This window comes from Scyliorhinus canicula, chromosome 2 (assembly GCF_902713615.1).
Source record: "Scyliorhinus canicula chromosome 2, sScyCan1.1, whole genome shotgun sequence".
Lineage (NCBI taxonomy): Eukaryota > Metazoa > Chordata > Chondrichthyes > Carcharhiniformes > Scyliorhinidae > Scyliorhinus > Scyliorhinus canicula.
In genome coordinates, this window is record NC_052147.1 from 224,451,066 (window position 1) to 224,478,396 (window position 27,331).

The window sequence follows — 27,331 nt, forward strand, 5'->3', positions numbered from 1 at the left end:
TCCCCTACCCGGCGTGACGGGGGGTCCCGGCGTAGGGGAGAGGTGCCAGCCACTCCGGGGTCGGGCCTCCCCAAAGGTGGGGAATTCTCCGCACCTTTGGGGGCTAGCCCCGTGCCGGAGCGGTTGGCACCAGAAGACTGGCACAAACAACCGGCGCCCCCGGCAGCGGGGCTGGCCGAAAGGCTTTCTCCGGTCGACGCATGCGCCGGCGGTGACGTCAGCGGCCAGCTGCCGCTGACTTCACCACAGGCGCATGCACGATGGGGGTTTCTCTTCCGCTTCCGCCATGGCGGCGCAGAAGGAGAAAGAGTGCACCCAGGGCACTGGCCCGGAGTCTGAGCGGGGGGCCCCGATCGCGGGCCTGGCCACCGTGGGGGCACCCCCCGGGGTCCGATCGCCCCCCCCCCCCCCCCCCGCCCCCCCCCCCCCCCCCCAGGACCCCGGGGGCCCGCTCGCGCCGCCGATCCCGCCGCCACCAAAGGTGGTTCAAACCTCGGCGGGACTTCGGCCCATTGTGGGCCGGAGAATCGCCGCAGGCGTCTCGTCGATCGGAGTGGCGTGATTCCCGCCACCGCCACTTCCTGGGTGGCGGAGAATCTCTGCCATGGCGGGGGCGGGATTTTCGGCGGCCCCAGGCGATTCTCCGACCCTGCTGGGGGTCAGAGAATTTCGCCCCAGATTTCTCGTCCTTGCTCTCAAATCCCTCTACAACCTCAACTACCCCTATCTCTGTAATCTCCTTGAGCTCAATGGATCATATCAAAGGTTGGTAGACCTGTCCCATCTAGTTGTGTACAGTAAGAAGTCTTACAACACCAGGCTAAAGTCCAACAGGTTTGTTTGGAGTCGCTAGCTTTCAGAGCACTGCCCCTTCATCAGGTGACTCACCTGATGAAGGAGCTGCATTCTGAAAGCTAGTGATTCCAAACAAATCTCATAGAATCATAGGACGTACGGTGCAGAAGGAGGCCATTTGGCCCATCAAGTCTGCACCAGCCTTTGGAAAGAGCACCCCAATTAGGACCACACCTCCACCCTATCCTGTAACCCCACCTAACCTTTTTGGACACTAAGCGCAATTTAGAATGTCCAATCCACTGAAACTGCACATCTTTGGACTGTGGGAGGAAACCGGAGCACCCGGAGGAAACCCACGCAGACAAATAGAGAACGTGCAGACTCCACACAGACTCATGCTGGGAATAGAACCCAGGTCCCTGGCGATGTGAAGTAACAGTGCTAACCATAGAACATAGAACATTACCGCACAGTACAGGCCCTTCAGCCCTCAATGTTGCGCCGACCTGTGAAACCCCTCTAAAGCCCATCTACACTATTCCCTTATTGTCCATATGCCTATCCAATGACCATTTGAATGTGTTTAGTGTTGGCGAGTCCACAGCTGTTGCAGGCAGGGCATTCCATGCCCTTACTACTCTCTGAGTAAAGAATCTACCTCTGACATCTGTCCTAGATCTATCTCCCCTCAATTTAAAGCTATGTCCCCTCGTGCTGGACATTACCATCCGAGGAAAGAGACTCTCAATGTCCACCCTATCTAATCCTCTGATCATCTTGTATGCCTCAATTAAGTCACCTCTTAACCTTCTTCTCTCTAACGAAAACAGCCTCAAGTCCGTCAGCCTTTCCTCGTAAGGTCTTCACTCCATACCAGGCAGCATCTTTGTAAATCTCCTCTGTACCCTTTCCAATGCTTCCACATCCTTCCTATAATGTGGCGACCAGAACTGCATGCAATACTCCAAATGCGGCCGCACCAGAGTTTTGTACAACTGCAACATGACCTCATGGCTCCGAAACTCAATTCCTCTACCAATAAAAGCTAAGTAAGAAGTCTTACAACACCAGGTTAAAATCTAACAGGTTTGTTTCAAACACAAGCTTTTGGAGCACTGCTCCTTCCTCAGGTGAATGGAGAGACATACCTCTCCATTCACCTGAGGAAGGAGCAGTGCTCCGAAAGCTCGTGTTTGAAACAGACCTGTTGGACTTTAACCTGGTGTTGTAAGACTTCTTACTGTGCTCACTTCAGTCCAACACCGGCATCTCCACATCAATAAAAGCTAACACACCGTATGCCTTCTTAACAACTCTCTCAACCTGCGTGGCAACTTTCAGGGATCTATGGACATGGACACCGAGATCTCTCTGCTCGTCCACGCTACCAAGAATCTTACCATTAACCCAGTACTCTGTCTTCCTGTTATTCCTTCCAAAATGAATCACCTCACACTTTTCTGCATTAAACTCCATTTGCCACCTATCAGCCCAGCTCTGCAGCTTATCTATGTCCCTCTGTAACTTGTAACATCCTTCTGCACTGTCCACAACTCCACTGACTTTAATGTCATCTGCAAATTTACTCACCCATCCTTCTACGCACTCCTCCAGGTCATTTATAAAAATGACAAACAGCAGCGGCCCCAAAACAGATCCTTGTGGTACACCACTATTAACTGGACACCAGTCTGAAGATTTCCCATCAACCACCACCCTTTGTCTTCTATCAGCTAGTCAATTTCTGATCCAAACTGCTAAATCACCCTGAATCCCATGCCTCTGTATTTTCTGCAATAGCCTACCATGGGGAACCTTATCAAACGCTTTACTGAAATCCATATACACCACATCAACTGCTTTACCCTCATCCACCTGTTTGGTCACCTTCTCGAAGAATTCAATAAGGTTTGTGAGGCACGACCTACCCTTCACAAAACCATGTTGACTATCTCTAATCAAATTATTCCTTTCCAGATGATTATACATCCTATCTCTTATAAACCTTTCCAAGACTTTTCCCACAACAGAAGTAAGGCTCACTGGTCTATAGTTATCGGGGTTATCTCTACTTCCCTCCAGTTTTCTGGCACTATTCCTGTAGACAAAGATGACTTAAAGATCAAAGCCAAAGGCTCAGCAATCTCCTCCCTAGCTTCCCAGAGAATCCTAGGATAAATCCCATCCGGACCAGGGGACTTAACTGAACCACCATGTCTCATCTTTACATAAGCATCCTTCTTCCTCTTAACAATTGTTTCAATTGCTTTAGTAAACCATGGTTCCCTCGCTCGACCACTTCCTCCCTGCCTGATAGGTACATACTTATCAAGGACACGCAGTAACTGTTCCTTGAACATGCTCCACATTTCCATTGTGCCCATCCCCTGAAGTTTTCTTCTCCAGCCTATGCATTCTAAGTCTTGCCTCATCGCATCATAATTGCCTTTCCCCCAGATATGACTCTTGCCTTGCGGTATATACCTATCCCTTTCCATCACTAAAGTAAACATAATCGAATTGTGGTCACTATCACCAAAGTGCTCGCCAGCCTCCAAATCTGACACCTGTCCTGGTTCATTACCCAGTACCAAATCCAATACGGCCTCGCCTCTCGTTGGCCTATCTACATACTGCGTCAGGAAACCCTCCTGCACACATTGGACAAAAACGGACTCATCTAAAGTACTCGAACTATAGTGTTTCCAGTCAATATTTGGAAAGTTAAAGTCCCCCATAACAACTACCCTGCTACTTTTGCTCCTATCCAGAATCATCTTTGCAACCCTTCCCTCTACATCTCTGGAACTTTTCGGAGGCCTATAGAAAACCCCTAACAGGGTGACCTCTCCTTTCTTGTTTCTTAACTCAGCCCATACTACCTCAGTATTCGAGTCCTCATCAAATGTCCTCTCAGCCACCGGAATACTGTCCTTGACTAACAATGCCACCCCTCCCCCTCTCTTACCACCTTCCCTGAGCTTACTGAAATATCTAAACCCCAGCACCTGCAACAACATTCCTCGCCCTGCTCTATCCATGTCTCCGAAATGGCCACAACATCGAAGCTCACCCACCTTATTCCGGATGCTCCTGGCATTGAAGTAGACGCACTTTAACCACCTTCCTTCCTGCCGGTACACTCCTGCAACTATGAAACCTTACTCATGACCTCACTACTCTCAAATTCTTGTGTACTGGAGCTACAATTCAGGTTCCCAATCCCCCGCTGAATGAATTTAAACCCTCCTGAAGAGCATTAGCAAACATCCCCCCCGAGGATATTAGTGCCCCTCTGGTCCAGGTGTAGACCATCCCGTTTGCAGAGGTCCCACCTACCCCAGAATGAGCCCCAATTGTCCAGGAATCTGAAAACCTTCCTCCTGCACCATCCCTGCAGTCACGTGTTCAACTGCTCTCTCTCCCTATTCCTTGACTCGCTAGCATGTGGCACGGGTAACAACCAGAGATACTAACTCTGTTTGTCCTGGATCTAAGTTTCCACCCTAGCTCCCTGAATTCCTGCCTTACATCCCTATCCCTTTTCCTACATATGTCGTTGGTACCTATGTGGACCATGACTTGGGGCTGCTCCCCCTCCCCCTTAAGCATCCCGAAAACACGATCCGAGACATCGCGGACCCTGGCACCTGGGATGCAACACACCAACCGCGAGTCTCTCTCCGAAAACCCACTGTACTACCGGCCGCCCCCTTTTTTTAACAAGGAGCCTCAATGGGAAACACGTGGCTGAGGCTGCACATAGCCCCGTTTTTGCAATGGGGAGCTCTGCTCGCCGGAACTCCCCATTGTAGCGAGAGATCGACACACCATTTTTAAATGACATCCCGTTCTCCGAGGCCCATAAAAAACCCCGACCTCCCCACAGCCCAAACACAACATGCCAACTGGCAGTGCCACCTGGGCACCTTGGCAGTACCAGGATGGCACCCAGGCTGGCACTGCCAGGGTACCCAGGTGGCACCAGCAGTAGTAGGCCAGCACCCTGCTCAAAGGGCATGCAGATGGGGGCCTCCGATCCTCTTGGGGTCCACCACAAGTGCCGTTCCATCTGATTCCCATTTGTGGGGAACAGTATCAAACGGCCCTTGCATGAGGTCACTGAGGGTTATTCAGAAATTTTATTTTTGTTTATAAATCCCCCATGAGGGTTATAACACATAGCAGCTACAACACTGGTATTGTGGAACAATAGCCATCTATACCCTCTTCACAAATAGCTAAACAATTACAACTAGGTGAAAAGCCAATTAATATGGATGCTGGAATCTGATACAAAATCTGAAAATGATTGAAAATCTGAGCGGGTCTGACAGCATGATTTTCAAGCATTTTCTCTTCTGTTTAGGCATTTTAACACCTTTCCAGCCTATTCCCACTTATCATCAAAGTGATGGAGGGAATCTTTAACAATTCTAGCAATGACACTTATTCATTAGTTATCTACTCAGCTGAACCATTAATAACACATAACTCTGGGGTCCAGTGGGACACTCTCCACCTGCCTGGGTGGGTGCAGCTGCAATCTCACACCAGGATCACCCATGACAAAGCAAACCATGTGAACGGCACCTCCACTAGTCTAATTATCCCAGCCCTCTACCCCTTGGCTGCTGGGACGTAATGTTGAGCGAAGGGTAAAGCCTCCCATCTCCTCAGTGCATGAGGACTGCTGTGGCAAATTAGGCAGATTTAGTAGGTATGTTAATTTCCATTTGGAAGTAATGGTAGCAACGTTTTGTGGAAAAGTGCAGGTCTTCAACATAACAGATACTGGAGGCCATCCATTTCAGCTTTTCCCGTAAATGCACAGACGCAGAGAGAGTGAGGAAAACTCAGCACAAATTTTGCCCACTTAAATCTTTCACATGCATGTGTCATTCTTATCACCTGATCAGGAAACCACAACAGAGCAATGGTGGTCAGGTTGTGTGGTGCAAATGTCTGATCAAATCCTGCTGATCTTTAATGACATACAAACATAAATGACAGGATAAAAAAAATCATTCTGAGACATTCAGGCTGTACTCTAGCTTTCCCTCGACCTCTCAACATTAGGGTTAGCATCAATGTCTTTTATAGTTGTACATTTAGCTCCCCTAGTGGTTGATTAGGCAGTTCATTAACCCTTGCAGTTTGTACATTTATGATAATGTCACAAGACAGGTGACAAAAAGAGTTCCCACTATCTTTTCACAGCAACTGTGGAAAGACAGTAAGTGCTGACCTGGCCAACAATACCCACATCTTACAACTCAATGCCAATAGCGCTTTCTAGAAATCAGGACTAGGATGCCTTGCTTATTTTTCTTCCATTCTTTAGCTCAAAAGCAAATAACCATTTCTCCTTCCACAGCCGCATTGTAGCAGTGTATTATTCCCCTTGCTGAGATCATTGGTTTCATGCAGGGGTTGCATCAAAGTTGGATCACCCTGGTCAGTTTGGCTTGGTAAACTTAATTTTTTTTTAAACTTTAGATTGCCACCACAACACAGTATATATGCATTGTTCATGAAACTCTCATGGCTGAGATATAAATTGGTTTCATTAAGGGCGTTGCAGTAAGTGCCACTGGTTTGAACCCAGCCCCGGGTCACTGTCCATGTGGAGTTTGCATATTCTCCCCATGTCTGTGTGAGTCTCACCCCACCACCCAAAGATGTGAAGGTAGGTGGATTGGCCATGATAAATTGCTCTTAATTGAAAAAAGCTAAGATAAATAAATAAATTGCTTCCATCAAAAGAAAAATATCAAATGATGTTACATTTTCCCTTCTGATTCAATGGAATACACTACTGTCATGTGGGAGAACCTTTAAGAAATGGGTGCTTAAGAAATGTGCCTTTGAGAAATGGATGTTTATTAGTGATGTCAGAGTGTGAGTGGAGCTGGGCTGTCTGTCAGCTTTTTACTTTCGTTTTAGGCTGTTTGCTGCAGGGTGTGTTTTAGTTTTGTTTTCAGTGTTGGAGCTGAAGCCAGACCAAGCAGGTGCACTGCTGTTCTCTCTGCCATCAAAAGACTATATCTTGATCATTAGGTGAATTCAGAATTATAAATGTTCTCAGTAGTGAATGTAAACATAATGTGCTTCTGTTAAAAGGTGTTTCTTTTGTCGTCTGGATGTTGTTTGAGAAGTTATTAGTTCACAAGGGAGTGAAACCAACAGTTAATGAGGAGTTTTCAAAACCTCAAGACAAAAGGAAATAATGCGATTTCTTGACATGAGTGGATCTGATCGAACATTTGTGCAAATGTTTTGTAGCGTGATTGCTGGACTTGCAGAAGAAACGCCAAAAATTTCAGTGGATAGCAGACTTACAACAGGCATTTGACAGCCTGAAAGCTATGATAACCAATGCTCCTGTGTTGGAGAATTACAAGGGACTCTGTGATCAGATTGAACTAAAGTATCTGACTTTAAAGAGACGTGCCGAGGTGCAGAGAAATGGACGGATCATGCAGAGTCCTTCTTGTTTAAAGACTGTCAATAGCGAAAGATTTCAGTTGGAAGAAGAAAGGAAGAAAATTGGACTATATTATTCTACCTGTTTGTGTGTGTTGATTTTTGAAACAAAAAATTATATTTACTGGGTGCATTTCTTAAAGGATAATGAAAAGAATTGCCAAAAGAAACATCTTGAAGTTGATGGTTTAGCAATTTTTTTCTTGGAGGGAGGTGTCATGTGAGAGTACCTTTAAGAGATAATTGCTGAAGAAATGTACCTTTAAGAAATGGGTGTTTATCAGTGATGTCAGAGTGTGGGTGGAGCTGGGCTGTCTGTCAGCTTTTTATGTTCGTTTTAGGCTGTTTGCTGCAGGATGTATTTTCGTTTCATTTTCAGTGTTGGAGCTGACGTCAGACCAAGCAGGTGTACTACTGTCTCTCTACCACCAAAAGACAATCTCTTGATCATTTGGTGAATTCAGAATTATAAATGTTCTCAGTAGTGAATGGAAACCTAATGTGCTTCTGTTAAAAGGTGTGTATTTTGTCTTCTGGATGTTGTTTGGGAAGTTATTAAGCATTACTTAGTATTGTTTATTTTGGGGGTTGTATTTGAATTAATGGTTGCTAAGGTGTTCACTCTATGTTTCAAAAAAGGTTAACTTGAGTTCATAGAATAAACATTGTATTGCTTTAAAAAATACTTTTTCATTTATGCTGTACGACACCTGCAGAGTGGGCCATGTGCTCCCCATACCACAATCTCTTAAAAGTTGTGGGTCAGGTGAACTCCATGATACACTTTGGTGTTCTCTAAACCCTGGTCCATAACAAATTGGGGGCTCGAGGGGGATAAAAATCTATCTATTGGATTGTGAACTTTATAGTGAACTTAACGACAGTGAGGGGTGAGCATATTGTGGTTGCTTTTCAGGTGTGGGATTTCAGTTTAAGTAGGGAATATGTTGTGGACTATGGCTCTTTCAGTAGTTCTGAACGTTGTGGGGGTTGAGACGGGCACACTCAGTACCTTACGGACAGAGACTAAAAGTAGAATGTTAGATTTGGCAAAAACATTGCAGTTAACATTACCTGACAAACTGCAAAAAGATGAGGTAATTATGGTGGTGGCTAAGCATTTAAAGTTGCCTGAGATACAGTTTGACTCATTGGAAATGGCATAAAATTCAGTTACAACTTAAACAAATGGAACATGAGAAAGAATTAAAGAAGCTTGAATACGAAAGACAGGAAAAAGAAAAGGAGAGAGAAGAAAGGAGAAAAGAAAGAATAGCCCCAGCAGAACAAAAAGAAAGAGACAGGGAGATACAGATCAGGGAAAAAAAATAAAGAAAGAGTTTGAACGAACTTCTAAAAATGGCCATGAAACATGACAGTCAGTTAAAATTGGCAGACGTAAAGGGAAACATACAGTTGGATGAACTAGTGCCCGATGCCTACAGACAAAGGTTTAGAAGTTTAAGGAAATAATTTGGTCAAACATACATGGAGTTTGAAAGGCTCAAACAGAGTAATTTTGATAGGTGGAAGGGGCTTTGAAAATAGACCAAACATATGAAGCTCTCAGAGAAATTATGCTTTTGGAGGAGTTTAAACATTCAATTCCTGATGTAGTGAGAACTCATGTGGAAGAGCAGCAGGTTAAAACTGCGAGGTTAGCAGCAGAAATGGCAGATGAATATGAATTAGTTCATAAATCAAAGTTTGGTTTCCGACATCAGTTTCAGCCTGTGAGGGATAGAAAATGGGAACATGAGAAATACTCAAATGGTAAAGGTAAAGGTGATCTGATAGGAGATAATAAGGAGAGTGTACCTCAGATTAAAAAAGAAATCCAGGAGGGTGGAAAAGAAATGAAAAGTTTCAAATGTTTTCAATGTAGTAAACTAGGCCATGTAAAGTCACAGTGTTGGTGGTTGAAGAAAAGCACTGGGAAGGCTTATGTGGTAAAACATGATAAGACAGTGGGGTCTGTGAAAGTGGTAAAGGAAAGCCCAAGTGAAGCGAAGGAGGTGCAAAAGATTGTACAGCCTGATCAAGAGGTGATTGATAAGAAGTTGCCAGATCTCTTTAAAGGATTTACTTGCGTGGGTAAAGTGTACTCATGTGTATCAGGAGGAGCAGGTAAAGAAGTCACAATTTTAAGAGCTAGTCAATCTTTAAAGATAAGAGATGAAGAGTTATGTAGTTTGGGAAGAATGTTGCCAGAAAAGATGGTATTATGTGGAATTCAGGGTGAGAGGAGTCGTGTGGAGGATGAGACGGATATTTTTAGTTGAGGAAAATTGGCGGAGTTACAACAGAAAGATGTAGAAATAAAATGGATGTATCAGAAAGCATACACGGAAGAGGAATCTGAAGGTTCACGAGAGTGTTATTACCGTAAAGGTAAATGTCTTGATGAGAACATGGAGACTTTTACATATGCAGGTGGATGAAAAGTGGGCAGACATTCATCAAGTAGTATTGACGGTAGGGTATAGAAAGGAGTCGTTGCGAGTTGCATATGAGGTACCAGTGGGAGGTCGTTTGGGAATAAGGAAAACTCAAGCTAAAATGCAAAAACATTTTTTTTTTGGAATGGACTACATAAAGATGTAGTTACATTTTATCAAACATGTCACGCATGTCAAGTGATAGGGAAACCTCAAGCAGTGATAAAACCTGCAACCCTTAATACCCATTCCAGTATTTGAGGAACCTTTTACACGGGTCCTAATTGAGTGAGTAGGACCACTTCCTAAAATGAAAAATGGGAATCAATATCTTTTGTCTATAATTGATGTGTCTACTAGGTTTCCAGAGGCCATTCCAGTACGTAATATTACAGCTAAAAAGATTGTGGAGGAGTTACTTGAATTCAATACTAGATATGGACTATCCACAGGAATTCAATCGGATCAAGGATCGAATTTTGCCTCAAGGTTATTCAAAGAAGTTATGGATAGCTTAGGAATAAAACAATTTAAATCAACTGCGTACCATCCAGAATTGCAGGGAGCGTTAGAAAGGTGCCATCAAACATTAAAGACAATGTTGAGGGCTTATTGTCAAGATTATCCAGAGGATTGGGATAAAGATTCTGGTCACCTCATTTTAGGAAGGATGTGGAAGCTTTGGAAAAGGTGCAAAGGAGATTTACCAGGATGTTGCCTGGAATGGAGAGTAGGTCATACGAGGAAAGGTTGAGGGTGCTAGGCCTTTTCTCATTAGAACGGAGAAGGATGAGGGGCGACTTGATAGAGGTTTATAAGATGATCAGGGGAATAGATAGAGTAGACAGTCAGAGACTTTTTCCCCGGGTGGAACACACCATTACAAGGGGACATAAATTTAAGATAAATGGTGGAAGATATAGAGGGGATGTCAGAGGTAGGTTCTTTACCCAGAGAGTAGTGGGGGCATGGAATGCACTGCCTGTGGTAGTAGTTGAGTCGGAAAAGTTAGGGACCTTCAAGCGGCTATTGGATAGGTACTTGGATTAGGGTAGAATAATGGAGTGTAGGTTAACTTCTTAAGGGCAGCACGGTAGCATTGTGGATAGCACAATTGCTTCACAGCTCCAGGGTCCCAAGTTCGATTTCGACTTGGGTCACTGTCTGTGTGGAGTCTGCACATCCTCCCCGTGACTGCGTGGGTTTCTTCCGGGTACTCCGGTTTCCTCCCACAGTCCAAAGATGTGCAGGTTGGGTGGATTGGCCATGAAAAATTGTCCAAAATTCTATGATTAACCTAGGACAAAAGTTCGGCGCAACATCGTGGGCCGAAGGGCCTGTTCTGTGCTGTATTTCTCTATCTATCTCTAAAGGAATTCCATTCGTTCTGTTTGCAATAGGGATGCACCTAATGAGTCAACCAAATTTAGTCCTTTTGAACTAATTTCTGGTCATGAGGTAAGAGGACCACTTAAATTGATTAAGGAAATATTGGTGAGTGAGAAATCGGAAATTACATTATTGGATTACATGTCAAATTTTAGGGAACGATTAAATGGAGCAGGTGAATTGGCTAGGCAACATTTAAAAATTGCACAAAATGTGATGAAACGGGTAGCGGACAAGAAATCCAAAGTTCGTAGTTTTGCCAGTGGAGACAACGTTTTAATATTGTTACCAGTGGTAGGTGAAAATGAAATGAAATGAAATGAAATGAAAATGAAATGAAATGAAAATCGCTTATTGTCGCGAGTAGGCTTCAATGAAGTTACTGTGAAAAGCCCCTAGTCGCCACATTCCGGCGCCTGTCCGGGGAGGCTAGTACGGGAACCTTTAAAAGCTAGATTTTGTGGACCTTAGGAAATTAGGTGAGGTGAATTATGTGGTTAAAAACACCAGATAGAAGGAAGACTCACCAAATGTGTCATGTGAATATGCTTAAAAGGTACTTTGAAAGGGGAGGAGGGAAAAAGGAAGTTTTAATGATTCTAACTCAAGGTGAATTTGACATACCTCAAATTAAATTGGAAAATGAGGATGTTCTTAAAAATTGGGATAAATTGTTGAGTTACCTTCCAGAATAAATACGAACTGACCTGAAAGAGTTACCTATATCATGTGGGCAAGTTTGAAGAGATAAATTGGGAAGTACTAAAATGGCTACACATGATGTAGATGTGGGAAATGCTGTTCTAATCAAACAGCATCCATATAGACTTAACCCTTTAAAATTGGCACAGTTTAACAAAGAGATTGAGAGTATGCTTAAAATGGCATAATTGAAGTGCGTTGCAGCCAATGGAGCTCACCCACCATGATGGTGCCTAAACCAGATGGTACCCAACGGTTGTGTGTGGACTATAAAAAGGTTAATGCAGTTACAAGAACATACTCTTATCCTATCCCTTGTTTGGAGGATTGCATTGAGAAAGTGAGACAATCAGCTTTTATTTCCAAATTGGATTTACTTAAAGGTTACTAGCCAAAAGGGTGAAGGAGATTTCAGCTTTTGTGACTCCAGATGGTGTACACCAATTCAAAGTTATGCTATTTGGCATGAAAAACACTCCAGCCACATTTCAAAGTCTTTTCAGAATTATCGAATTGTGGTAATTTTCAGCCAGACATGGACAGAACATTTGAAACATCTAATAGAGTTATTCAATTGACTTCAGGAGGCGGGTTTGGTGATAAACCTGGCCAAAAGTGAATTTGGAAATGCTCAGTCGCTTTCCTTGGCCATACAATCGGACAGGGTCGAATGGTCACAAGGGAGTGAAACCAACAGTTAATGAGGAGTTTTCAAAACCTCAAGACAAAAGGAAATAATGCGATTTCTTGACATGAGTGGATCTGATCGAACATTTGTGCAAATGTTTTGTAGCGTGATTGCTGGACTTGCAGAAGAAACGCCAAAAATTTCAGTGGATAGCAGACTTACAACAGGCATTTGACAGCCTGAAAGCTATGATAACCAATGCTCCTGTGTTGGAGAATTACAAGGGACTCTGTGATCAGATTGAACTAAAGTATCTGACTTTAAAGAGACATGCCGAGGTGCAGAGAAATGGACGGATCATGCAGAGTCCTTCTTGTTTAAAGACTGTCAATAGCGAAAGATTTCAGTTGGAAGAAGAAAGGAAGAAAATTGGACTATATTATTCTACCTGTTTGTGTGTGTTGATTTTTGAAACAAAAAATTATATTTACTGGGTGCATTTCTTAAAGGATAATGAAAAGAATTGCCAAAAGAAACATCTTGAAGTTGATGGTTTAGCAATTTTTTTCTTGGAGGGAGGTGTCATGTGAGAGTACCTTTAAGAGATAATTGCTGAAGAAATGTACCTTTAAGAAATGGGTGTTTATCAGTGATGTCAGAGTGTGGGTGGAGCTGGGCTGTCTGTCAGCTTTTTATGTTCGTTTTAGGCTGTTTGCTGCAGGATGTATTTTCGTTTCATTTTCAGTGTTGGAGCTGACGTCAGACCAAGCAGGTGTACTACTGTCTCTCTACCACCAAAAGACAATCTCTTGATCATTTGGTGAATTCAGAATTATAAATGTTCTCAGTAGTGAATGGAAACCTAATGTGCTTCTGTTAAAAGGTGTGTATTTTGTCTTCTGGATGTTGTTTGGGAAGTTATTAAGCATTACTTAGTATTGTTTATTTTGGGGGTTGTATTTGAATTAATGGTTGCTAAGGTGTTCACTCTATGTTTCAAAAAAAGTTAACTTGAGTTCATAGAATAAACATTGTATTGCTTTAAATAACTACTTTTCCATTTCTGCTGCACCACACCTGTAGAGTGGGCCGTGTGCTCCCCATACCACAATCTATTAAAAGTTGTGGGTCAGGTGAACTCCATGATACAGTTTGGGGTTCTCTAAACCCTGGCCAATAACACTATTCAGATACGTTAAGCATAAGCAATGCTATAAATTATTCCAAAAAGTCAAAGAAAACAAATTATGATTAATGGTCATTAATATTGGCAACCAAATATGAAATTAATCCCAAATTTATAGATACTTTGTAAACAACTGTGATTTTTGTAAAATGGAATAAAGCATAATTTATCTGTTATACATTCCTATCCGAGCAAGAGGTCACTGAATTTCTTATCGAAATGTATTTTGAATGGTATCTTGAACAAAATTTGACCCAATTTAAGACTGTGGACAGCAGCATTTTAATTAGGTCATGATTGTGTGAGTTAATCATGATGTGGAGATGCCGACGTTGGACTGGGGTGGGCACAGTAAGAAATCTTACAACACCAGATTAAAGCCAAAAGATTTGTTTGGAATCACTAGTTTTCGGAGTGCAGCTCCTTCCTCAGGTGAATGAAGAGGTGGGTTCCAGAAAGACACACAAAGACAATGTCAATGATGCAGGATGATACTTTGAATGCAAGTCTTTGCAGGTAATTAAGTCTTTACAGGTGCAGATGGATCAACTGGAGAGAGGGATAATCACAGGTTAAAGAGGTGTGAATTGTCTCAAGCCAGGACAGTTGATAGAATTTTGCAAGCCCAGTCCAGATGGTGAGAGGTGAAAGCAATGCGACATGAATCCAAGGGCCCAGTTGAGGCCGTACTCATGTGTGCGGAAACTTGGCTATCAGTTTCTGCTCAGCGATTCTGCGTTGTCACGCATAATGAAGGCCGCCTTGGCGAATGCTTACCCGAAGGTCAGAGGCTGAATGCCCTTGACTGCTGAAGTGATCCCCGACTGGAAGGGAACATTCCTGCCTGGTGATTTGTTTTTTATATTTGTAGAAACTTTTACTGTCTGTTTTTACATTCTGAGCTAGTTTACTGTCATAATCTATCTTACTTTTCTTTGTATCTTTTTTCGTGACTTTCTGTTGACTTTTAAAGATTTCCCTATCCTCTAGTTTTCCACTAACCTTTACCACTTTGTATGCCTTTTCTTTCAATTTGCTACCCTCCTATATTTCCTTCAATATCCATGGCTGATTATCCTTTTTTCCTACAGTCCCATGCCATGTAGTTTTTCTGAGCATTGTGAAAAATAGATTTCAAAAGTCCTCCACTGTTCCTCAATTGTGCCACCACAAAGTCTTTACTCCCAATCTACCCTATCCAACTCCACTCTCATCCCATTGTTTAAACACAAGATACTGGTATTAGATTTTACCTTCTCACACTCCATCTGTATTTTAAATTCAAGCACATTATGATTGCTCCGTCTGAGAGGATCCCCAACTGGGCAATCATTAATTTGATTTGATTTATTGTCACATGTACCAAAGTACAGTGAAAAGTATTTTCATGCGGCCATGGGAACATACACAGTATGTACGTATCTCATTGCACAGGGCCAGATCTAGGATATCGTGCTCCCTCGTAGGTTCCATTACATACTATTCGAGAAAACTACCGCAGATACCATTTGGCAGATGTGTTCGCGGACACCTTGAACCTCTCCCCACTCCATCATGACGTCCCGAATTACTTCAAAAAGACCACCATCATTCCGGTGTCAAAGAAGAACCAAGCATCATGCCTCAATGACTATGTGGCCTTGACAACAATAATTAGGAAGTGCTTCGAGAGGTTCGTCATGAAACACATTAACTCCATACTCCCAGAATGCCTAGATCCACTGCAATTTGCATACCGCCACAGCCGGTCCACAGTAGATGCCATCTCCCTGGCCCGACTTGCATCCCTGGAGCATCTCGACAACAAGGACTGATATGTCAGACACCTATTCATTGACTGCAGCTCTGCCTTTGAGAATGTGAAGCAAGGGTTAATAGCTAGAACAAACCAGAATTCATGAGACACATTAGTGCAAAATTACAAATAGGGGAGTTGTTATTGAATTCGTAAGCTGACTCATGACTGTAAGCCGAACAGCCTTGAGAAACAAGGAAGATGGCTGGATGACAGAGTATGAAATGTGGGAGCCGCTTGCTACTGTGGCTAAACACCTGCTGTTTATGCTAAGACTGCTACATACTCATGTGCCAATAGATAACCTCAAAGTCTGTAAAATAATGTATCAAAACTATGGCAAAAACAAGTTATGCTTTGTAATGGGGGCAAGCTCAAGTGAATGTAAGGGACAGCCCTCTTAAAAAAACATATAAAGAAAGGATACTTTGAGCAATACTTTGGCACTCTCCGAGGTGGACCTTTGGAATACCTAGCGGGCTGCCCCGATCGCAATAAAGAATATTCTAAAGTATGAACGTGTTCGAAACCGTTTCTTCCGGACTGGGAGACAAGTGAATTAGAGACGCATTCACACCTTCAACATTATAATCCCAGCCAAGCTCATATCAAAGCTCCAAAACCTGGCACTTGGCTCGATCCTCGATATTTTGACCATAGACCGTAATCAGTCAGGATAAACAACAACACCTCCTCGACTATAGTCCTCAATACTGGGGCTCCACAAGGATGTGTACTTAGCACCCTCCTATACTCACTACACACACACGACTGTGTGGCAAAAAGTGGCTCCAACTCAATCTACAAGTTTGCTGATGACATGACCATAGTGGTCAGATTTCGAACAATAATGAGTCAGAATATAGGAGAGAGATAGCGAACCTACTGGAATGAAATGAAAAAATGAAAATCGCTTATTGTCACGAGTAGGCTTCAAATGAAGTTACTGTGAAAAGCCCCTAGTCGCCACATTCCGGCGCCTGTTCGGGGAGGCTGTTACGGGATGGTGTAACGACAACAATTTCTCCCTCTGTGTCAGCAAAACTAAAAAGCTGGTCATGGACTTCAGGAAGCAAAGTATCGTACACACCCCTGTCAGCATCAACGAGGCCGAGATGGAAATGGTTGACAGCTTCAAATAGATGAGTACATCACCAACATACTGTCTTAGTCCACCCACGTCAAAGCTACCACCAAGACAACATAACAGCGCCTATAATTTATCAGGACACTAAGGAAATTTGGTATTTCCACATTGACTCAGACCAACTTTTACTCTATGCACCACTGAAATTATCATATCTGGCTGCATTACACCTGGTATGGCAACTGCTCAACCCAAGACCATAAGGAACTTCAGAGAGTCATGAACACAGTCCAATCCATCACACAAACCCACCTCCTATCCATTGACTCCATCTACATCTCACGCTGCCTGGGGAAAGCGGGCAGCGTAATTAAAGATAGCTCCCACCCGGCTTATTCACTCTTCCAACTTCTTCCATCGGGCAGGAGATACAACAGTCTGAGAACACGCACTAATGTTTGAAAACAGCTAATCCGCTATTAGGTTGAGAATGGCGCCCACGTCTGCCAACAGCCACAGCATTTTGCCTTGCTCCATCCGATTGGCACCAGATTATCCAATGGGTGATTAACTTTCCTCACACCACATCTGATGTCCAATATGAGGAGGCGGGGCTAGTATTTCCGGCAGTGGACTGTTGGAGCTCGGAGCCTGTGAAGGACACGGAGAATGGCCGAGTTGAAGTATGTGTCATAATATACACATCAGTATATAATGGTGCAGACACACACTGACTGACACACTGCAAGACCAATCAACACACACAACACAGCAGCCAATCACCAGTTAGGGCACGCTCACTATAAAGCCAGAGGGCACTAGTTTTCCCGCTCATTCAGGATGCAGCCTCTGAGACGGACACAGCTCGCAGCTAATAGCATAAACCTTCACCATGTGCTAACAGTTTAGACTGGTCAGGATAGGCATAGGTCGTCAGTTAATCTAACCTTTTTAAAAAAAATTAGAGTACCCAATTCATTTTTTCCAATTAAGGGGCAATTTAGCGTGTTCAATCCACCTACCCTGCACATCTTTGGGTTGTAGGGGCGAAACCCACACAAACACGGGGAGAATGTGCAAGCTCCACACGGACAGTGACCCAGAGCCGGGATCGAACCTGGGACCTCGGCGCCGTGAGACTGCAGTGCTACCACTGCGCCACCGTGCTGCCCCAAAAATGTTACCAGTTAATCTAACCCAGTGTCGACCCAAGAATGCAAGAATGTTCAACAGTTCTTAGTTTAATAAAATAGTGTTGTACTATTACAAGTGTTGGTAGCCTGTCTATGTTACTGCTAAGGTAAACGCAGTCTCCACAGATCCAGAGTACCCAACACATCAGTTTGTGTGAGGGGTGAGAATGGCGGGTCACAATGTTGGCAGTTAGCACAAGTTCACTGACTTCCAAAAGCACTTCGATGCCTACACCATCACAGGGAGGAGGAAGTATGTGATAGCTACATAAACAGGGATTGCAGCAATTAGTATGTTCTTCAAATTGAGATCCAAGAAGAAGGAATCACAGAAAATAAATGACATGTGTTTCTCCCCTGGAGCCGGGCAAGTGGAATTTCAGTGCCAACATGTGAAACTATATGAATATTTGAAACCTCTGCAATTATGTCTCTATAATGGTTATCAGTCTTCACAAAAAACTCATAAGATGCCATGTGCCATGCATGCCCCCACAGGCAGATACAGCATTGCACAGGCCCAGTTGCCAAAGAGGCTGACTGCCACCTCCCGACTTCAGCACGCTAGCCCAGTACCGACTCATCGTGATGTCAGTGCGCTGTTGCAGTACCAAATTTATTTTTTAAAACGGCAGAGTCTTCACATCAGAAGTGGTGAGAGAGAGATCACGCGTCTGGCATGCACACTGACATCATGCGATTTGTGCTTTGGCCGCAAAATCATGCAGGAGAGATTCCTCCATTTTGTAGCTGCCAGCAAGCAAGCCACAGGAGTGTGTGTAGAACTGAAGATGGGAACGCGATGTAGAGGGGGAGTAGAGCACACTGGGTGGCTCCAACTGAAAATAGATTTTTGAGGAGTTTTGAGTCCGGTCTCCGGGGGAAGAGATTCTTTGGTTTTGGAATTTTGGGGCAAAAGTTTTGAAAATAATTTATTTTCGAATTGAAGAAAGAAAGAAAAAATAATAAGTCGTTAGAGGATGCGAAAAGCAGATAGGAAGAAGGAAGAAAACCCGGGTTCGCCGTTGAATGAGAAGGCCAGGAAAGGCGCTGACAAGATGGCGGATGCTGGACCTCATGGTGGGGCCGCACTACTTACGGTGGAAAAGATGACCGAGGTGATGGCGGTGGAGCTGGGAAAGCAGTTTGCGAGGCACATGGAGGCTTTGAGGGAGGAGACGGCGGTCGCATTGAAATCATTGGTGGAGGAGGCAATCGCCCGGTGAGGGTAGCTGTGGCAAAGACATCGGCCGAGGTGAGAGAGCAGGGCAAAAAGATGAAGGGAGGAAGCCGTGTCGCAGCACAGCGACCAGATCACCTCGATGGGGGACGAGACGGTGAGGGTAGCTGTGACAAAGACATCGGCCGAGGTGTGAGAGCAGGGCAAGAAGGTGAAGGAAGTGGAGGAGGCTGTGTCGCAGCACAGCGACCAGCTCACCTCAATGGGGGATGAGCTGCGGAGAGTGGTGGAGGTCAACAGAGGACTCCGAGCAAAGCTCGACGACTTGGAGAATCGCTGGAGACAGCACAATCTGAGAATTGTGGGCTTGCCCAAAGAGACAGAGGGCCCAAGGCCAACAGAGTACTTCGCTAAGAAGTTGGCGCAGCTGATGGGGGAGGGTGAGAACCTCTCTCAGTACGAGCTGGACCGAGCTCATCGGTCATTAAGGCCGAAGCCCAAGGTGAATGAGCCGCCAAGCGCAGTAATTATCTGCTTCCATAATTACTGCATGAAGGAGAAGGTGTTAAGCTGGGCGAAGCAGAAGCGCGAGGTGCAATGGGATGGTGCTGGAGTTTGGATCTATAAGGGCTTGACGGTGGAGTTGGCAAAAAGACGAGCAGCGTTCGGGTGAGTGAAGGTGGCACTGTATAAAAAGGGGGTGCGATTTGGTGTGGTATACCCGGCGAAGCTAAGGGTGACGTATGATGCCAAAAACTTTTATTTTGAGACAGTGGAGGCGGCTGCGGCGTTCGTGAGGGCAGAAGGCTTGGGACAGACGTGAGGAGCGGAGCTGGAAGAGAGACTGTGGACTGTGGGCAGCTGGAAAATGTATAAATGTCATAACTTTCTTTTTGCTGTCGTGTATTGTAATTTACTTCTCTTCACATTGTTAGAGTTCAAGTTATTGGTTGGGTTAATTGGCATTTTGTGTTGCGACGGTTATATCTTATTTTAGTGAATTGTATGTGTTGGATTGTTGTTTTTGTTTTTTCATTCTCTGGGACTGGGTGGGAGGGGACGGTATAACCTGGCAGGGGTGCCACGCGCGCTAGCTAACTAACGTCGGCTAGTGAACGGAGGTGACGTGAGAGGAAGGCTGCGGACATTGGAGCCTGGATAGCAGGTTTCAATGGGCCTCCGAGGCGAGCGAGGTGAGGGGGGGGGGGAATGGATTGATGCTGGGAGATGCTTTTCGAGAGGAAATGTGGAGGGTGGTTTTGGGAGGGGGGGGAAAGGGTTCAATGTTAGTAATGGATAGGGGCGGGCCAGGCTCATGGGGCAGGGCCCGGTGGTATGATGATAGTGGATAAGAAGGGTGGGGGGGTTGAGAGACCCCCAGTTAGGATAGTCACGTGGAACATGAGGGGGTTAGGAGGTCCGGTCAAGAGATCAAGGGCGCTTGCGCATCTTAAAAGCTTGAAAGCCGATGTAGCAATGCTGCAGGAGACTCACTTGAGGGTGAAGGACCAGGTGAGACTAAAGAAGGGCTGGGTTAGTCAAGTGTTTCACTCTGGACTTCACGGAAGGGATCGAGGGGTAGCGGTAATGGTCAGCAAAAGAGAACGCTTCCAGGTAGAGAAGGTGGTGACAGATCAGGGGGGTAGATATGTAATTGTGACAGGGGTGCTGGAGGGGAGGTTAGTGGTGCTGTTAAGTGATTACGGCCCCAATTGGGATGATGTGGGATTCACAAAGAAGGTGCTTAGAGGCATCCCTGACTTGGACACACATGAGCTGATAGTTGGGCCCCCCCCCGGAACTTGGTGCAGTAGCCAAGGTTGGACAGGTCACGGCCGCGCTCGCTGGTCCCATCGGGGGGGGAGGGGGGGGAGGCGTTAGTTGGGCTGATGGTGGATATGGGAGTAGTGGCCCCTTGGAGGTTTCTGCACCCTACGGAGCGGGGGTACTCATTTTTCGCAGCAGTCCATAAGGTATATTCACGGATCGACTTTTTCGTGGTGGGCAGACTTTGATGGCTCGGGTTAAGGGGTCGGGATACTCGGCAATCGTGAAATGAAATGAAATGAAAATTGCTTATTGTCACAAGCAGGCTTCAAATGAAGTTCCTGTGAAAAGCCCCTAGTCGCCACATACTGGCACGTGTTCATGGAGGCTGGTACGGGAATTGAACCGTGCTGCTGGCCTGCCTTGTCTGCTTTCAAAGCCAGCGATTTAGCCCTGTGCTAAACCAGCCTCGTCTAAAAGTAGGCTTCAATGAGGTTACTATGTAAAGCCCCTAGTCACCACATTCCAGCGCCTGTCCGGGGAGGCCGGTACGGGAATTGAACCCACGCTGCTGCCTTGTTATGCATTACAAGCCAGCTGTTTAGCCCATTGTGCTAAAGCAGCCCATGCTCCGCATTGGGTGGATATGGTGCTGGAGAAGGGGGTAGCACATAGGCTGGGGTGGAAATTAGACGTGGGACTTTTGGGGGACCAAGTAGTTTGTGACAAAATTGAAAAGGTAATTAAGTAACATGTAGGTTTCAACTGTACGGGCAAGGTGTTGAAGGTGGTCGTCTGGGAGGCTCTAATAGCCGTGGTGACGGGGGAGGTGATTTTGTTTAAGGCCAGGTTGGAGCAGTTGAGGGTACTAGATGAGATGTTGGAGGTAGATAGGAGTCATGCAGAGGATGGGGACCCAGCAAAGCTGGAAAGAGGAAGGAACTACAGGCGAGCTTTGAACGACTATCTACCAGAAAGGTGGTGCGCCAACTGAGATGAGCAAGGGGTGCAGTTTACGAACATGGAGATAAGGTGGGTCGTATGTTAGCTGGTCAGCTCCGGAGGGAAGCAGCGGCAAGGGAAAATGTTCAGGTGAGGGATAGGGCAGGGAAGTTGGTGGTGGCGCCGGAGCTGATTAACAAGGTTTATGAGGAATTGTATGAGAGGTTGTACAGGTCAGAGCCACCTGGGGGAGACTGTGAGATGCAGGAATTTCTAGATGGGTTGGAGTACCCGAGGTTAGGGGAGGGGGACAGGGCTACATTAGGAGGAGCAATAGTGGAGCAGGAGATAAAGGATGCGATTGGGAGGATGCAGTCGGGGCAGGTGCCAGGGCCGGATGGGTTTTCGGTGAAATATTATAAAACATTCAAGGATAAGCGCTGATGGTGAGGGTGTTTGAAGAGGCGATAGGGAAGGGGGTATTGCCACAAACTTTGGGACAGGCATCGATTTCCCTGTTGTTAAAAAACGATAAGGACCGACGGAGTGTGGGTCGTATAGGCCCATATCACTTTTGAATGTGAACGCAAAAGTATTGGCGAAGGTACTGGCGGGTAGGCTGGAGGAGTGCCTCACGAAGGTGATAGGTGAAGATCAGACGGGGTTCGTGAAAGGGAGGCAGCTCTTTTCAAACATTAGGCGGGTGTCATAATATACATCCATATATATTATGGAGTGCAGACAGGCAGTGATTGACACACAGAATGACCAGTGAGCATACAGAACACAGCAGCCAATCACCAGACAGGACTCAACCACAATAAAGCCAGAGGGCACTAGTTTTCCCGCTCTCTTGGGATCCAGCCTCTGAGACAGTCAGAGCTTGTGAGCAGCAGCTAGTACAAACACCATGTGGTAGTCCGTTAGTCTGGTCAGGTTAGCCTCAGGTCTCCAGTCAAGTCAACATGGTGTCAACTCACAGTTAAGCATGTAACATAGTTAGATGTTCAATAAAATCGTGTTGCATCTCATCAAGTGTTGGAAGCCTGTCTCTCTCTACACTGCATCAAGCGCAGTCCACACAAACAAAGCTTGCCCAACATATCATGGTACCAGTGAATAATGCTGCAGTTTGACGGACCTACCTTGAGATAATCTGCCTTGACTAGCGATCAGCCATCCGGTAGCATGGACAGCGTCCACCCTCCTCCGCAGCTCCGCATCGCTGGCAACCTCGGTGCAAACTGGAAGATTTTCAGACAGAAGTTCCAGCTCTATCTTGAAGCCACCGACCTCGAGGCTGCATCAGTCTGCACCCAGGTTTTGTGAAGGGTAGGTCATGCCTCACAAACCTTATTGAGTTTTTTGAGAAGGTGACCAAACAGGTGGATGAGGGTAAAGCGGTTGATGTGGTGTATACGGATTTCAGTAAGGCGTTTGATAAGGTTCCCCACAGTAGGCTATTGCAGAAAATAAGGAAGTATGGGATTGAAGGTGATTTAGCGGTTTGGATCAGTAATTGGCTAGCTGAAAGAAGACAGAGGGTGGTGGTTGATGGCAAATGTTCATCCTGGAGTTCAGTTACTAGTGGCGTACCGCAAGGATCTGTTTTGGGGCCACTGCTGTTTGTCATTTTTATAAATGACCTGGAAGAGGGTGTAGAAGGATGGGTTAGTACATTTGCAGATGACACGAAGGTCAGTGGAGCTGTGGATAGTGTTGAAGGATGTTATAGGATACAGAGGGACATAGATAAGCTGCAGAGCTGGGCTGAGAGGTGGCAGATGGAGTTTAATGCGGAAAAGTGTGAGGTGGTTCACTTTGGAAGGAGTAACAGGAATGCAGAGTACTGGGCTAATGGCAAGATTCTTGGTAGTGTAGATGAACAGAGAGATCTCGGCATCCAGGTACATAAATCCCTGAAAGTTGCCACCCAGGTTAATAGGGCTGTTAAGAAGGCATATGGTGGGCTAGCCTTTATCAGCAGGGGGATTGAGTTTCGGAGCCACAAGGTCATGCTGCAGCTGTACATAACTCTGGTGCGGCCGCACCTGGAGTACTGCGTGCAGTTCTGGTCACCACATTATAGGAAGGATGTGGAAGCTTTGGAAAGGGTTCAGAGGAGATTTACTAGGATGTTGCCTGGTATGGAGGGAAGGTCTTACGAGGAAAGGCTCAGGGACTTGAGATTGTTTTCATTAGAGAGGAGAAGGCTGAGAGGTGACTTAATAGAGAGATATAAGATAGTCAGAGGGTTAGATAGGGTGGACAGTGAGTCTTTTTCCTCGGATGGTGATGACCAACACGAGGGTACATAGCTTTAAATTGAGGGGTGATAGATATAGGACAGATGTCAGAGGCAGTTTCTTTACTCAGAGAGTAGTAGGGGTGTGGAACGCCCTGCCTGCAACAGTAGTAGACTCGCCAACTTTAAGGGCATTTAAGTGGTCACTGGATAGACATATGGATGAAAATGGAATAGTGTAGGTCAGATAGGCTTCAGATGGTTTCACAGGTCGGCGCAACATCGAGGGCCGAAGGGCCCGTACTGCGCTGTAATGTTCTATGTTCTATGTTCTAGATGCCAGGAAGATCGCTCTATTCCTTTCTACAGCCAGGGACCACGCTATCCACATCTACAACTCCCTCACATTTGCTAAAGGCGAAGACAAGACAAAGTTTAAAACAGTCCTGCTGAAGTTCGACAGCCACTGCAACATTGAGGTCAATGAGAGCTTTGGACGGTACATTTTCCAGCAGAGGCTTCAGGGTAAGGATGAAACTTTTCAGTCCTTTTTAACCCATCTCCACATTCTCGCGCAGTCATGCAACTATGACTCGACAACTGATTCCATGGTCCGGGATCAGATCGTTTTCGGGGTCCACTCCGATTCCCTTTGCCAGCAGCTCCTAAAAGTTAAGCAGCTCACCCTTACCATCGCGATAGAGACCTGCGTTCTCCAGGAGCACGCCAACAACCGATACTCCCACATCAGGGCAGCAGAAACGGCAAGGCTAAACCCCCATGAGGCAGAACAGGTGCAGGCCATCAAACAAATGCAGGGCCTGAGTCTTGATGAGAGTGGCCATTTTGCGCACTTTTCCCGGGCTCCAGTGCATGCGCGCCATGACCGTTGGGACGGCGACCAGCCTGCGCAGGTGCGCATGTCGTTCGACCGCACTGCGCATGCGGGTTGGCGCACGGAACGTCCTGAAGGACCGCCTCAAGCAGCAACTGCATGACCTCCAAGACCAGGGCGTCATTTCAAAGGTCACGGAACCCACGGACTGGGTTAGCTCCATGGTTTGCGTCAAGAAGCCGTCAGGGGAACTTCGAATCTGTATCGACCCCAAAGATTTGAACTGCAACATCATGAGGGAACACTACCCAGTACCTAAATGAGAAGAGCTAACCAGCGAGATGGCTCATGCCAAATTCTTCACGAAGCTGGACGCCTGTCCAGCGGTTTTGGCAAATACAGCTGGATGCGTCCAGTCGCAAGCTGTGCACATTCAATACCCCGTTCGGTCGCTACTGCTACAACCGGATACCCTTTGGCATCATCTCCGCCTCAGAGGTGTTCCACCGCATAATGGAACAAATAATGGAGGGCATCAAGGGGGTGTGAGTGTACATCGACGATGTCATAATCTGGTCCACAACTGTCACTGGCGGGTCGGGTACAGGCAGTTAAAATGAACGTGTTGCTGCGATTTCTGTTTATTTTTCAATGCCTGATGATTTTCCTGCCAAAGGTCTTTTTCAGAGAGATTGAGGGAAGGATTATGTCGTTCTTATGCGGAGGGAAGGTGGTCAGAGTTAGAAAGGTGCTGCTACAGAGGGGAAGGCAGGCAGGGGGTTTGGGTCTCCCGAACCTGATGTATTACTACTGGGCGGCGAATGTGGAGAAGGTGCGGAGCTGGGTCAGAGGGGTTAGAACATAGAACATAGAACAGTACAGCACAGAACAGGCCATTCGGCCCTCAATGTTGTGCCGAGCCATGATCACCCTACTCAAACCCACGTATCCACCCTATACCCGTAACCCAACAACCCCCCCCCCTTAACCTTACTTTTTTTTTATTAGGACACTACGGGCAATTTAGCATGGCCAATCCACCTAACCCGCACATCTTTGGACTGTGGGAGGAAACCGGAGCACCCGGAGGAAACCCACGCACACAGGGGGAGGACGTGCAGACTCCACACAGACAGTGACCCAGCCGGGAATCGAACCTGGGACCCTGGAGCTGTGAAGCATTTATGCTAACCATTAACTGGTTGATTCCCAGTGGGTCAGAATGGAGGAGAGTTTGTGCAGGGGGTCGGGACTGAAAGCACTAGCAACAGCGCCGCTCCTGATAGCCCCGGGGAAATACTCAGTGAGTCCGGTAATAATAGCTTCATTGAGAATTTGGAGGCAGTTTCGCCAACACTTCGGGTTGGGGGCAGGGTCAAGGGAAATGCCGATTCGGGGGAACCACAGGTTTGAGCCAGGGAGGAGGGATGGAAATTTTTGGAAATGGGAGGAGAAGGGGATTAAGACACTGAAAGATTTCTTAGGGGTCGGTTTGCAGGATTGAAGGAGCTGGGAGTGAAGTATGGGCTGGAGCAGGAGGAACTGTTTAGATACATGCAGGTTCGAGATTTTGCCAGAAAGGAGATACAGAACCTTCCGGAGCAGCTGGCCTCCACATTGCTGGAGGAAGTGCTGACGACAGGGGTCTGGAGTAGGGGGTAGTGTCAGCGGTTTACGGAGCTATTTTGGAAGAGCAGAAGGCACCACTGGAAGGGATCAAAGCAAAGTGGGAGGAAGAATTGGGAGAGAATATGGAGGAGGGGTTCTAGTGTGAGGTGCTCCGGAGAGTGAATGCCTCCACCTCGTGCGCAATGTTGGGCTGAAGGTGGTATGCAGAGCACACCTCACGAGGGCGAGGATGAGCCGATTCTTTGAAGGAGTAGATGAACATTGCGGGAGGCGGCCCCGCTAATCACGTTCATAAGTTTGGTCCTGTCCAAAGCTAGAGGATTACTGGAAGGAGGTTTTTAGGGTAATTTCTAAAGTGGTGCACGAAAAACTGGACCTGGGCCGCCGTGTGGCCATATTCGGGATGTTGAAATGAAATGAAAATCACTTATTGTCACGAGTAGGCTTCAAATGAAGTTACTGTGAAAAGCCCCTAGTCACCACATTCCGGCGCCTGTTCGGGGAGGCTAATATGACCAGCCAGGGTTGGAAACGGGTACGGAGGCAGATGTTGTAGCCTTCGTCTCATTGATCGCCCAAAGGCAGATCCTGTTGGGATGGAGAACAACCTGTCCACCCTGTGCCCTGGCGTGGCGGGGGGACCTGTTGGAATTCTTGACTCTTGAGAAGGTTAAGTTTGAACTGAGGGGAAGGATGAAGGGGTTCTACAATTCATGGGCATTATTCATTATGCACTTTCAAGAACTGGATAACATTGAATATTAGTTGTGGGGGATGGGTGGGAGGGTTGGGGGGAGGGAGGCTGTGTGATTTAATGGTGACTATGGGTGATCCCTGATTCCTTTTTCTCATTTGTTTGTGTGAACATGCGGGGTGATGTTTGGGGTTTGGTGGGAGGATGAGATTGTTGTTACTGATATGGGCATTGACATATTTGTTACTGATTATTGTTTATTGTTGGTGGGTGTAAATTTGGGAGAAAATGTGAAAAAGGAGGAAAATAAAAATATTTTAAAAAAAGAACTGAAGAT

The 27,331-nt window shown here is 45.9% G+C and overlaps 1 protein-coding gene across 1 annotated transcript in view; it reads right to left on the reverse strand.

Annotated features, from left to right (window-relative positions):
* The window catches only part of LOC119961981 (adenylate cyclase type 10-like), a 324,780-nt gene that overhangs the window by 188,223 nt on the left and 109,226 nt on the right, over positions 1–27,331 (reverse strand). The gene's annotated exons all lie outside the window — the stretch shown is intronic.